This window comes from Pseudonaja textilis, chromosome 1, assembly GCF_049901715.1.
Source record: "Pseudonaja textilis isolate UNSWEBS1 chromosome 1, rPseTex1.2, whole genome shotgun sequence".
Classification (NCBI taxonomy): domain Eukaryota; kingdom Metazoa; phylum Chordata; class Lepidosauria; order Squamata; family Elapidae; genus Pseudonaja; species Pseudonaja textilis.
This window is the reverse complement of record NC_141990.1, coordinates 146,448,379-146,461,339: the sequence shown is the minus strand read 5'-3', so window position 1 is coordinate 146,461,339 and position 12,961 is coordinate 146,448,379. Positions and strand designations below refer to the sequence as shown.

The 12,961-nt window shown below is 39.2% G+C and overlaps 1 protein-coding gene and 1 pseudogene across 11 annotated transcripts in view; one reads left to right on the top strand and one right to left on the bottom strand.

Moving 5' to 3' along the window:
• Positions 1 to 12,961, bottom strand: part of PLCB4 (phospholipase C beta 4) — a 178,961-nt gene that overhangs the window by 124,220 nt on the left and 41,780 nt on the right. Inside the window, exon 1 of one of the 11 annotated variants that reach the window (XM_087919018.1) lies at positions 4,603 to 4,693. The exons of the other annotated variants lie outside the window; for them this stretch is intronic. The gene's annotated coding sequence lies outside the window, so the exon portion shown is untranslated. Of the gene's footprint in view, positions 1 to 4,602; positions 4,694 to 12,961 lie in introns of those variants that run through there. 11 annotated transcript variants of the gene reach the window in all.
• The window catches only part of LOC148127855 (uncharacterized), a 32,076-nt pseudogene continuing 26,262 nt past the window's right edge, over positions 7,148 to 12,961 (top strand).

Below are 12,961 nucleotides of genomic sequence, written 5' to 3'. Positions count from 1 at the left end.
GAGAAAGGAAGAAGGAAAATGCTGTTTCAAGAGTGTTAGCATTTCCCCCCAAAGTACAGAGCTAGGTTTTGAATAGGCAAGCCTAGTTCATTCTTTGCAAAGAAAAGGCTAACTAAGAGAAGAACACCTCTTTTAAATGGCTTCTGCTGCCAAGGGGGCGTGTGGTGGGGTGGGGAGTTAGAAGAACTTGGCAATTGCAAAGGAAATTATCCCCCCCAGCTGGTCTCCATCACAAATGGAAGCTACCTAATGAAGGCACCAGGGTTTCCTCCCACGCCCCGCCTATTTTTGTGCCCCTCTTCTTCCCTAACCATAACCAAAGCAAGACCTGGGTTAGGGACTCTTTTCCTAGTGGTGTTAAGTGAAAGAGGAAACCCTCAGAACTGGGAATAAGCTACGCTGAACTCAATTAAATCTACATATAAAGATGCTAATGTTAAGTACTTTTAGAGGCTGGGGGAGGCTTTCATGATTCTTCTGACAGTGGAGGGCTTTTAGATTATGTGCATTATTTTGAAGCACGGAGATAACACTACAGCTAGTACATGTACCACCAGCCAGCTTCAAAAGCTTTCATCTGTTTTTATTATCCTCATGACAAGAGCTTATTGTCTTTCTGCAGCACTACTTGAGTAAATACATTTTGGCATGATGAAAGCACCAGGGTAGTTCAGAACATACCCCATAGAACTGTGCTGTTAGAAAGGAACTGCAAAGAAAATTCAGCTTGACCTAAAAACATGGCAGTAGCTGAAAGGACTTTTAATTCCAACTGCTCTACAGTCAAGTGGTGGGAAGATTCAGAAGCTCACAGAGGAATTGGTCTGTGTGACAGGTACCTCTTAGTGGTGGGATTCAAAAAAATTTACTACCAGTTCTGTGGGCATGGCTTGGTGGGTGTGGCTTGCAGGACATGGCAGAGGAAGGATACTGTAAAATCTCCATTCCCACCCTAGTCCTGGGGGAAGGTAACTGCAAAATCCCCGTTCTCTCCCCACCCCACTAACCTGCTCCGTTCTCCTGTGCAGGGCAAGAAGACCCAGCCAATCAGCTGGGACTCGGGAGGTAGAGAATAGATGGGGGCAGGGCCAATCAGAGGTGGCATTTGCCAGTTCTCCGAACTACTCAAAATTTCTGCTACCGCTTCTCCAGAACTGGTCAGAACCTGCTGAATACGCACCTCTGCTCTTCTTTCTTCCTTTATCCACCCTTTTGATGAACTTCAAAGATTTTACATTAACATAACTGCAAATGATCCTCTAAACAACTTGTCATATATATATAAGTCATAGTTCAGTCACAAAGACAGCTACTATGGTGCATTTAGCTTTCATGCTCACCGGAAATACTAACATTAAAAATAATTTGGAAAAATAATTATCCCATAACATTTATCAAATAAATATGCCACACTGTAGCATATTAATTTTTCCCTAATGGTCATAGGCTCCAGCTAAAATTGAAGGCATGATGAAAATGCCATGCCAAACTTTAGTACAAGGAACTGGTGCTTAAGGTAAACACAGTGACCTCAGAAAGCATTTACACAAATGTCATAACTGTGTTAGGTAAATACGGACTACCCATTATTTTCACTTCCAAATCTCTAATCAAGAGATTGAATCCACATTAAAACAAGTCAACAACACAAAATGTAACAAAGAGTTACTTTGTTCTAGCATGAAATCTACTGCTGATATGGCTCCAACCATATTTGTATTCTTCCATTCCCCTAGAAAAAGGTTTCCTTCAAATGCTAACAATTAGGCAGTTGTTGGAAAATGTACGGTATTTTCAGAGAAAAGTCATATGTGTGTATACATATTATTGTATCTTTTTTCTTCTTCTATTCAATCATGTCCAATTCTTGGAGAATGAACAAATCCCTGCAACATGGCCAGGTTTTTCAGAAGGGGTTTGCCATTGCAAGACAAAGTGACTGACCCAAGGTCACCCAGTTAGCTTTGTACCTAAGGCAGGACTAGAACTCAAGATAACCTGATTTTCAGTCTGATACCTTAAACACTACACCAAACTAGCTTTCACATATATAAAAGACATAAGTCATATATATAAGACAAAGAGAAATTCGTCAAATGTTTTTAAGAGTTTAGTTGAACTGGAGACCATCTATTCTAGCCTTCTTTAACAATAGCCACAAAGATATCACCAGCAAAATCACAAATAATGAGATATGACCTGGGTTCTACCCTGATTTAAATCCAGGGGTGGGATTCTACCAGTTCGCACCTATTCACTAGAACCGGTTGTTAACATTCTAAGCAGTTCGGAGAACCGGTTGTTAGAAGAAATTACTGGCCTAATCCTGTAAGGAAGGCGGGAAGGAAACATTCTGATGTTGCTTACAGAAACTGCCTCTCCGTTAACCCTTATTACATTCTTGGCAGGACTAGACTTCCTGTCTCAGGAACTTCTCTGGAGTTTTTTCCCCCCTCCTTTGCTGGTACTTTGCTTGTGTGGAGTGACCATTCAAAGTTACAAGGGCACTGAAAAAAGTGACTTATGACCATTTTTCATACTTACGACTGTTGCAGCATCCCCACAGTCATGAGAGGCCAGGCGAGGAGATGCGTGTCTCGATGTGAGTAATATTGAGTTGGCCATGCCCAGCCAATAACATGACCACCAAGCCATGTCCACCGGTCACATGACCACCAAGCCACGCTCACCAACTAAGCCACATCCACAGAACCAGTTGTTAAAAAATTTGAATCCCACCCCTGCTTAAATCTGATCAACTATAACAGTTAATCCAAATCATATTATCAGAAAGAATCCCTGTATTTTTATGCACCTTTTATAAACCATTTCTGCTAGGCACATTTTCCCCCTGAAACACTTTCTTCTTTCTGGCTGGCCTTTTCAAGCTTTAGGATTCCATCAAAATACATGAAGAGTAATAAAAACATGTTGTGCCTTTCTATACAAACCCTGCAGATGCCCACAAGACAATAAAAAATTAAGAACTGGCCATCTTCCTCCTTAATTAACACAGTTATGAATATTAAAAGAGAAAACACGGATATTTTTGTCAAAATGAAAAAAGACTCTAACTCATGTTGCTCTTGTCAGAATTCTAACAAGATTTCAATTTAGAATTACTTTACTGATAATTAATCAAAAACCTTACTGCGACTATCTCATCTGTTATCTGTAAACAGGATTTAGACAGCTACATGTGAATCAACTGCATAATAAATCAACTGCTAACCAATGTAAAAAAGAAAGTATTATGCATGCCATTATTTAGTTACCCATGGCCCTTGGTCATTGCCATGCTGATTCCTGCATGCTGGTTGTGAGATCATGAGATTTGAAGTTTAAAAAAATGTGAAAAGGGCACCAGAATGGCAATTTCAGAATTAAATCCTAAAGTTTCATTTAAACTAACTAGAAAAACATAATATTCACATTGAGCTAATATGGTTTATTGATTATGGCGCAGAATGTTGTATGATTCCAAGGAATAATTTTTATTCAGCAAAATAGCAAAATGAATTTCCCCACCCTGCATTCCAAGAAATATACTGAACAAGCTTTGTACATGATAGTTGTTGCAAGAATACGATGCTCAAACTATTAAAAAGAAGACATAGTCTCTTCTCCAGAAGAATCGCTAATTAAATTGGGGGAATACACCTCGAGACTTCCTATTTCAAAAGAAAATCTGATGTAGAATTTAACTCAATTGCTTTTGAAATATAATTCTACATACAAATTTGCCTTTCTCTTAATGTATTCAGTTCCTCAGACAGAAATTACTACAACTGTTAATCTTATTTTATCTTATACCATGCTGATTATTGCTGTTGATATCCATGTATTATTTAGGATTTTAGAATGATCTGTTGTTTTTAAAACTATATAACATATTTAGCTACTGCAAATATTGCAGGTGTTCAAAATCTTAACCTAATTCTATGATACCTGTAAATTCCCTGTTTATTCACTCTGTTTATTTCCCTATTTGGGGGCTTCTTTGTTTTTTCTCCTTGAATGTCTTATTTTTCCTTTTATTAAAAAAAAGGTTTAATAAAAATATAATAATAAAACAATCCAACCGCATAGAGCTAATTGTAAGATTAATTGTTCTATAAAATCATGCGCTTATTGTTGCCTGCTCTCCTTGGCTCAGAAGCCAGTGCTGCAAGACAACTGAACGGAAAAATAATAATATATACAACAGGCAATGTTTTTGCAGCATGAAGTAGCTCAAGAGTCAACCTTAGGTGTATAATAGTTAAAGAAGCAAACACACATTTTCATCCTTGACATACTTAAATCCCCACCGCCCATTTGAACTATCACCTAGAATGGAGACTAAGTTCCCGAGGCCGAAGCAAAGAAATCAGCATGCTAGGTTTATACTTTAAAATTGCCTCTTCCTCTTATCTCTGTCTAATTTTCCTGACATTATGCTTTAACAATTCTGGATTGTGTGAGGCTGCTGCATATTCTCGTTGTATTTACAACTCTAATATTGCATCTCTATCTCTAACACACCAACACATGAATAGCCCCTCTGTGACAAACCCTGGTTTTTTTTTTTTGTTTCTTCTTCCAAGCAATGTTGCATTTTACCTTTTCTCAGATTCCTTTTTTCCTTTATGGCTGGATCGCCTTTTTCACCGCACGCAGGTAAGTAGGCCCAGTCCCGCAGCAGGCAGCCCACCGCTGTGGAAAATCTTTCAGTGTCACCTAGCTAAAAGGCCTTCTGAGTTGACCGAGTTGGAAATTTGCCTCTGGGTGCATCACATGGCTGAGGCTGCTGCCTCCCGTTTTGTGAGCTGTGTTGTTCTCCAAGAATTTCCTTTTCTGCCGCTGCCGTCTCTCCCCTGCTTCTCTGACTTTAATGGAAAGATCCATGTATTCCCCTGGACATCCATCATATAGCTCCTCATGTTATTCCATTTCAAAGATCTTTTTCTTTTTATTGCTCTGCTCCCCCTCACTGTTTTACTTGAGCTTACATGCATGATTTTTTTTAAAAAAAAAGTAAAATAAGATATCCTTGTTTTTTAAAAGGCACGACTATGTAACGAATTAAGCTTCTTAAAGCACTGCTTTGACAAACGTATCTAATTATAAAGCATTTAATGATCCCTCCACTTGGTGACATGGTTGAAAATGAAGTAAAAGAGGTCCCCATTGCATGCACTCTTTTGCATCAAGAGCTCTCATTCAAGGGAATAAACAAAGTCTGATTGAAAAATGGGGATGCTGCTAAGTATTTTTTCTTTGATTTAGCATCATTCAACATCATAAACTAATCCTACCAGAAGACTGACGTGACGTAGAATAATAATTGCTACTTACCAAGAAAAGCCACATCTCACAGCAAGTATTACTGTCCTGCAGTGGACCAGATTCACCTATAGAGCCTGTGTGATTTGTCTTCCCCGTCAGCGTTTAGAAGGAATCCTAGCTTCTTAGCTTTGTACACGCTGTTTCTTATGATGATCAACTCAAGGAATTGAGATCAATTCAAGGAATTCAAGATCCTGCAATCTTTAGTTTGGAAAATATTCTAGTGTCGCTAGCTATAAGAAGTCCTGAAATGACAGAAGTGTTCATTCACATCTAGGTGTACTTATGCTATAAAGATTAAGATTAAACCATGATGTGAGAAAGATCCTATCTTCTTCTTCCACATTCAGACATTACAGGGTAATAGTGGACAAGTGCTGTATTTCATTTATTTTTATATTGTGTTTTAACTGTTTTGTGATTGTTCACCTCCAGAGTTACTACTTGACTCTGAAGATAGAAAAGAATGAAGAATGAAGTTGCGGATGCTCCAACAATGGAGGCTTTTAAGTAGGGATGGGACAATGATTTGTCTAAAATGGTGTAGGCTTGAGCTGGAGGGGATTGGATAGATGACTTCCAAAGTCCCTTTCAACTCTGTTGTCTTAGTGAAGAATGTATAAACCCAAGGCTCACCATACTAATTGATTGGGATTACATAATAAATTATAGTATGACACACTAATCCATAGTTTGTAGCCCTTTGAGGTACGCAAGAACAAGAAACAAAAACAGCAGATATCTTTTTAATTAGAAACTTATGGAAATGCCATAAATTTCAATAAGAGTACATTTGAATCTGAATTTATAATAATAAAATGCAATTTTACTGGTAGTCCTTGGCTTACAACAGCAATTAGGACTTCATAAGCCCACAGTTTCCAACTTCCGGTTGACTTCTTCATTGACTAATGGAAATTGGCCAGGGAAGGTCAGAAAACTTGATAATGCAGGATGCTGCAATAGCTCGAATTGAAGGAATGGTTGTAAGTATCATTTGTTCAGAGCCATTGTAACTTTAAACAGACACGGAATGAATGGTCATAAGCCAAGGACTACCTATACAAAACTGTTTGTGAAAACACAACAGGTAACAAAAATACGTTAACATACATATTGTGCATTACAAATGCAGCTGATTAAAACATAGAAATTGATTTTTATACACAGTACCTTACCAAGTTTTGCATATTAGATTGCCAAGTGAAATTAAAAGCTGGAATTTTCCTGGAGATTGTTGACACAAAAGGTGACCTTCAAGGTATAATACATAAGCGTCCTAGAATTATGTGAGTCGCATTAATCTTCAAAACTGCTGGTCTACATCTGTCAAGTCATTCAAGAGAGTGTCAAATAATTACGTGCTTGCCTAGTAATGGAAGTTGGCAGAAGAAGACAGAGGAGATCTATATCCCATATCTGTAAAGGTGAACTTCCTTTCCTATATGAGCAATTCAGCAAAGTGGCTCTGGGTGCATCACAAGCAAGAGCTGCTACTAAGGCCTACCTCATGGCGATTCATGCAGCGACATGTAAATACTTCTCCACACTAATTGCATCTGCAGATAATCTCCCAGCGACCCTCTTTAAGGTGAACAGCCTCCTCCTGGGGAAGGAGGAGATTGAGATCTACCTGAAGGGGCGCGCTGAGGAATTCGTGGATTTTCTGGAAGGTAAAATTGCTCAACTTTATTCCCACTTAGATGCCGGCGTGGTTGCTGGTCGAGTGGAAGCCCATGAGGCAGGTTCTTACCCTGTTATCTGGGGACAGTTTGACCCTGATGCTCCGGAGGAAGTGGAAGGATCCTAAGGGATATGCATGCAAGCACCTGTGACCCATGTCCCTTCTGCTTGTGAAAGCTTCCCAGGAGATGATAGGCGGGTGGACTCTGGCGGTGATTAATGCTTCCCTACAGGAGGGGATGGTGCCCCAACACTTTAAGGAGGCTTTAGTCCACCCTCTTCTTAAGAAGCCATTGCTGGACTCCACCTGGCTGGGTAATTTCTGACCTATCTCCAATCTTCCCTTTTGGGGGAAGGTTGTTGAGAAGGTATCGCGTGGCAGCTCCAGAGGTTTCTGGATGAAGCAGATTATCTCAACTCTTACCAGTCAAGATTCAGACCTGGATTTGGGATAGAAACGGCATCGGTTGCACTTTTAGATGATTTCTGGCAGGAGCAGGATGGGGTAGTGCATCCATCCTTGCTCTACTTGACCTCTCAGCGGCTTTCGATACCATCAACTATGCGATTCTCATGGAGTGGCTTCAGGGGATGGGAGTGGGAGGCCTTGTGCTGTCCTTGTTCACTGCTTTATGGGATTTTGCAGGGCTCGGTACCCGCTCCGACTCCTGTTCAACGTTTACATGAAGCTGCTGGATGAAATCATCCGTCACCATGGACTGAGGTATCACCAATATGCTGATGATACTTGGCTGTATGTCTCGGCCCGTGGTGAGTTAAGTGTTGCTAAGACCTCCCTCTTGCAGTGCCTGAAGGCTGTTAGGGGCTGGATGGGGAGCAATGGGTTGAAACTAAACCCTTGCAAGACTGAGTGGCTCTGGGTCTGGGATTTTTGGCTCAGGGAGAATTGCCACCTTTCATCTTGTGTGTAATCTAGGGGTTTTCCTGGACTCACAACTCCTGCTCAAAAAGCAGGTGGTGGTCATGTCCAGGAGGGCCTTTACACGACTGCAGGTTGTGTACCAATTATGCCCTTTCCTGGACCAACATTCCCTATTGACAATCACTCATGCCCTAGTCACTTCCCATCTTGACTATTGCAAAGCACTCTACATGGGGCTGCCCTTGAAGAGCATTTGGAAGCTCCAGTAGGTGCAAAACGCAGCTGTCTGCATGGTTTTGGGCAGACCCCAGTGTGCACATGGATCACCCCTCCTACGGGAGCTGAATTGGTTGCCGATTTGCTACCGGGTGCAATTCAAGGTGCTGGTTGCCATCTTTAAAGCCCTTCATGACTTGGGACCAGATTATCTGAGAGACCATCTCTTGACGATCACATCTACCCTACCTATGAAAGCGGGGAGGCGGGGAATGTTGCGGGTTCCATCCCCAAGGGAGATACACCTGGTGGGATCCAGAAGAAAGGTCTTCTCTGTGGTGGCTCCCTCTCTCCGGAACATCATTCCCCCAGAGATTAGAAGGCCCCCTGCTCTAATACTCTATGGAGTAATACGGAAGGCACTGAAGACCTGGTTCTGCCAGCGGGTCTGGGGAACCCAGAATGGGATGGAGCCCATTAAATGGCTTGTGTGATCTGCTGTTGTCGGGGTGGGGGGTGGGAGTTGGGGGTGATTTTGTTATATTGTACTTTATTAATTTATTTGATTCTTTTTATTAGTTTTTACTGTGTTAAATGTAGTTTTATATTCTGTAAGCCATCTCAAGTCACCATGGGCGAATAGGCAGCAATATAAATTCAATAAATAAATAAATGCATTGCCAGAGAGACAATACATGATCCCAACAAGTATATTTCTTACATCATACATAAACTTGACCCAGCTTGAAGTACATTCAGATTTGTAGGACAAAGTCAAACTAAATATTTCCAATCTTTGCCCTTTCCTCTGTCCAATTACCCATAATGCAAAAAATAATAATAATAAGTACCCAATTGCCCTAAACCCCAATTATTCTAGTGGCAAAGATAAATAAGCTTTATAAAGTGATCCATATAGTGATATTAGCTTGTCCTATAGAATGTATAACACGACAAATTATAATTGAGAGAAATGGGAATTAAAGAAACTAGAACAGGGGTGTCAAACTCACGTCATCATGGTGGCGTCATGTGATATATCAGGACTTTTTTCCCCTTTACCAAACCAGTCATGGACGTGATGAATCTGGCATGCGGGCTGTGAGTTTGACAGCCCTGAACTAGAACTTGAAGATAATTTCTTTCTGTTTGACCATCATCTCAGAAATTGTACTAGTATGTGGGAAAGACCTAGGAAGATGGAGTGAAGAGATGCTACCTAGAGAACGTTCAGATAAGAGGCAGCATAGCCCACAACTACATAGTCTGTGGAGCAAGAAGCTCAGAAGGGACCTTCACTAAGTTATAGGTAAAGATTTTGGGTGGGTGAAGGGAGAATGTACTTTCAGACTTGCTAATGTAACTTTATAATTCTGTAAAGTAAATTAGTTCATCTGGTCGTGTTCCCTGTGTGGTCTACCTGAAAAGGCTGACAGACATTGTTACTTAATCTGGCATAATTCTGCCAGATCTGCTACATCTAAATGTAAAATCCTTTCCCCCATTTCTAGGAAATTGCAGGGAGATAAAGGGGAGTTAACCATTAGCCCTAGAATCCCTTGGGCAGTCATAAACATTAGAACAATTTTGTGGGGATTCCACTAAAGGCACCACCAATTTACTATGAAGCAACTTGAGAGAGCTGAGACTTTTTTCTTCTTTTAAGCTAAATAAAGGAACTTCAGCAGAGTTGACACACTGCCAACTGAAAGCTCCAATGAGCTTGAAAAGGATTGTTTTCATTTTCCTTCTTGTATAGAAAAAGAATCTTGGTTGGTCAATCTACATTAGTTGAACTGCGGGCAACCATTTCTTTAATCTCTTGAAGGGGTCTTGGATTGACAAGCAAAGATTCCTTCCAGGGTATATCTGATATATTCTAGGCCACCAGCATTTTGCTTTAAAAAGTTTTCTTTGGGTTCCCCCCACCCCAAGGAATAGAAGGTAAGATAGATAATTGATGACCCATCAATCATCTGCATTCATAACATCATTCTCAAACCACCCAAAATAAATTGCCACCTGTGTGCTATTCAAAATTGAATATATGTTTAAGTTTATTGGATGGTGTAATGATTAATGAGTCAAGGGTAGTTAGGGAAACTGTTTTAGAGGAAATATTTGGATCAATTGCCTTAGAAATTAATTAGAGATAAGAAATATATTAAGTGAGAAACTGATATGGGTGAACCTAAAGAACTTATTTCATCTATGGAAGAAAATTTAATTGGTTTACTGTCTCTGAAACATACATTTAAAGGAGTGGTTTCTATATTGCATGCACCTTTTAACAAAATTCTGTAACTGGTTTTGTGATAAGGATTTTGCACATTTTTATTTCTACTATGATCTTTGTTTATAAAGTATCGAGAAGAGGACTGCAACTTAAAAAAATATTGGATTTTTCTATGCAATCTTGCATATATGCACGCCTATTCCACTGAGTGAATATTCCAACATAAGTATGCATAGCACTGCAGCTTTGCGCAACTGTCAAGATACCGCAAGACATGCCAGGGACTTGCAAAGACAATCACATTGTTTCTTCAGAGTATTGCACTGATGCCATATAAAATATTAGAAATCAGAAATTAGAAAGTTTAACACCATGTCTACCTGTCAACATCTTTTCAAGCTACTGGAAAATACAACGAAAACAAGACACATCCAAGTGAAGCTGAGAAAAGCAACTTGCCCCTTTGCTCATTTGTGCCTCATCAGAACCAGTACAGGACAAATAGCACTATCCTGAATCTAACATGTTTGTTTTTTTTAACATGGCATAATTAACATTAGGTGGAACATAACAGCTCTCCTTCCCTGTGTGCAGAACAGAAGACAAATCCTTGATGTTCTGATTAGTGTTAACTTCACTTGAAAGAATATGCAGTTAAATGCAGGTAACTCTACTCCATGCTCCATACACTGCACTCTTGCATCCAAAGAGATTTTTGTTTTCGAAGGGTTAGACTTATTACATATTTTTTTCTTTTTTGATATAAAGGCAGCTCACAATATAAATTACAAGGAATTACGAAGTCATTCAGTAATAATAGTAAACAATAAATTGAAAACAAGATTTTTTTTAAAAAAAGCAAAGAATAAAATGGTGGGGGAAAAGAGGGATTCCATTACAGAGACAATATTTCTATATTTCCTCTTCAGGAAGCAGCCATAATTACATGATAATGTATGTAAATCTATAATATGTATGTACCTAAATATCAAGGACAACAGGATTCCTGTAAGAAGGAACTCCATCTTAAATACTTGTTTCTGAACTTCCACTCTGACAACAAAAAATATGGCTCTACAAAACAAGATAAAACCTAGAAAAAATGCTCCTTTTATTTTCTTGTATAGCTTGACTCCCCCATAACATTTATTTAAGGGTGTATATTCTATATCTCCATTTACAAATGGTGCTGGTATACTATGTGCAACTGGCTGTACCAAGACGCAACTCAAACCTTCTGACCGAAATTTAATCTGGAATCAAATTAATAGAAATGATATCCCTGGATAAAAGCTGCACCATTTAAGACAGTATGATGCGGCATAATGAGTTCTTGAAATTTATTCTAAGAATACCAATTATGCTCACAAAAGTAGCACAAAATCATCTCTGAATAGTCTGTACTTTGTGTATGTAAGCCATAATTGATCCAGAAAGAATCACATTGTTCCCAGTTGACTTAAATCTCTCATCTTCTAAAAGCAGATACCTGAACTATGACTTATTATGGAAAATTAAGTCCTTCATTTAAAGAGAGTAGGAGTGTATGCTCCAAAAAAGAAACATTAGCAGTTGAAAACACCTGTCTACCAAAGAGCTTGTTCTACAACTAGAGACCTAATGCATTACGTATTATTATTACAACAAAAGACTTTCTTACCCCAGAAATCTACAAACTAAAGAAAGGGTAGGAAATGTGTGGGCTTCCTAAATTTTGTGGAGATCCAGAACTCAGTATTCCTCATCAACAGAGCCTTGGTTGCTGCAAGTTGTTAGAGAGTTTGCTTAAAGCAAAACCAAAATCTGAAGTAAAAAAAAAATCCTATTGGAAAACAGGTCAGGAGAAATATAAAATCAATACTGTTAAAATCACTGTTGCATGCTTTTGAACACCACAGCAAAATTTCCACCCACTTGCCCTTTCCTGCTTACTATGTAAATTCTGGAACTGCTAAATGAGAACATTAGACCATATTGTCTGCCACGCGTCTTAAATGCAAAAGTAATATGACTCTCTACTGTATGCATCTAATGAATTTAAAGATGAACATAAGGAAGGTAAACTGACTTGCCTGCTGAAATCAATCTGCTCGTAACAATATTTTATTTTTTGCCACCCAGATCAACATGGATCTGGACCTCTTAAATACCAATATGAACATTAAATGAGGCCCAATAAAATGTAGATTTCTTAAAATGTAGATTTCTGACTATGATCTGTTCCTACTGTGTGCCATGGGATTGTGAAACAGCTAAAATATGGCTGTACAAATACACAATGTAGAGCCAGGGACAGTTGATGAAGCAGCCATGCAGAAAGAGCAGCATCTTTTCTGATTCAAAGAGAACTGACACTATGCAAAGCACCAAGTATTTGTATGGACCTAAATAAAAACATGGTCTAAGCTCCAAACTTGCTCAAATCCCATCTAAACTATGACCCAACACAAGGATAGATTTGCTTTTTTGCATTCTACTAATGAGGGGGAAAAAGTATTTTGTCTAATTTACCTAGCCATAATACAGATAACTGAGTTAACTGCATGTTGCTTTGCATAGTTGAGAAGAATTTTATCTACGTACTTAAGAATCCTGTTCCCCCTCCCCACTGACCC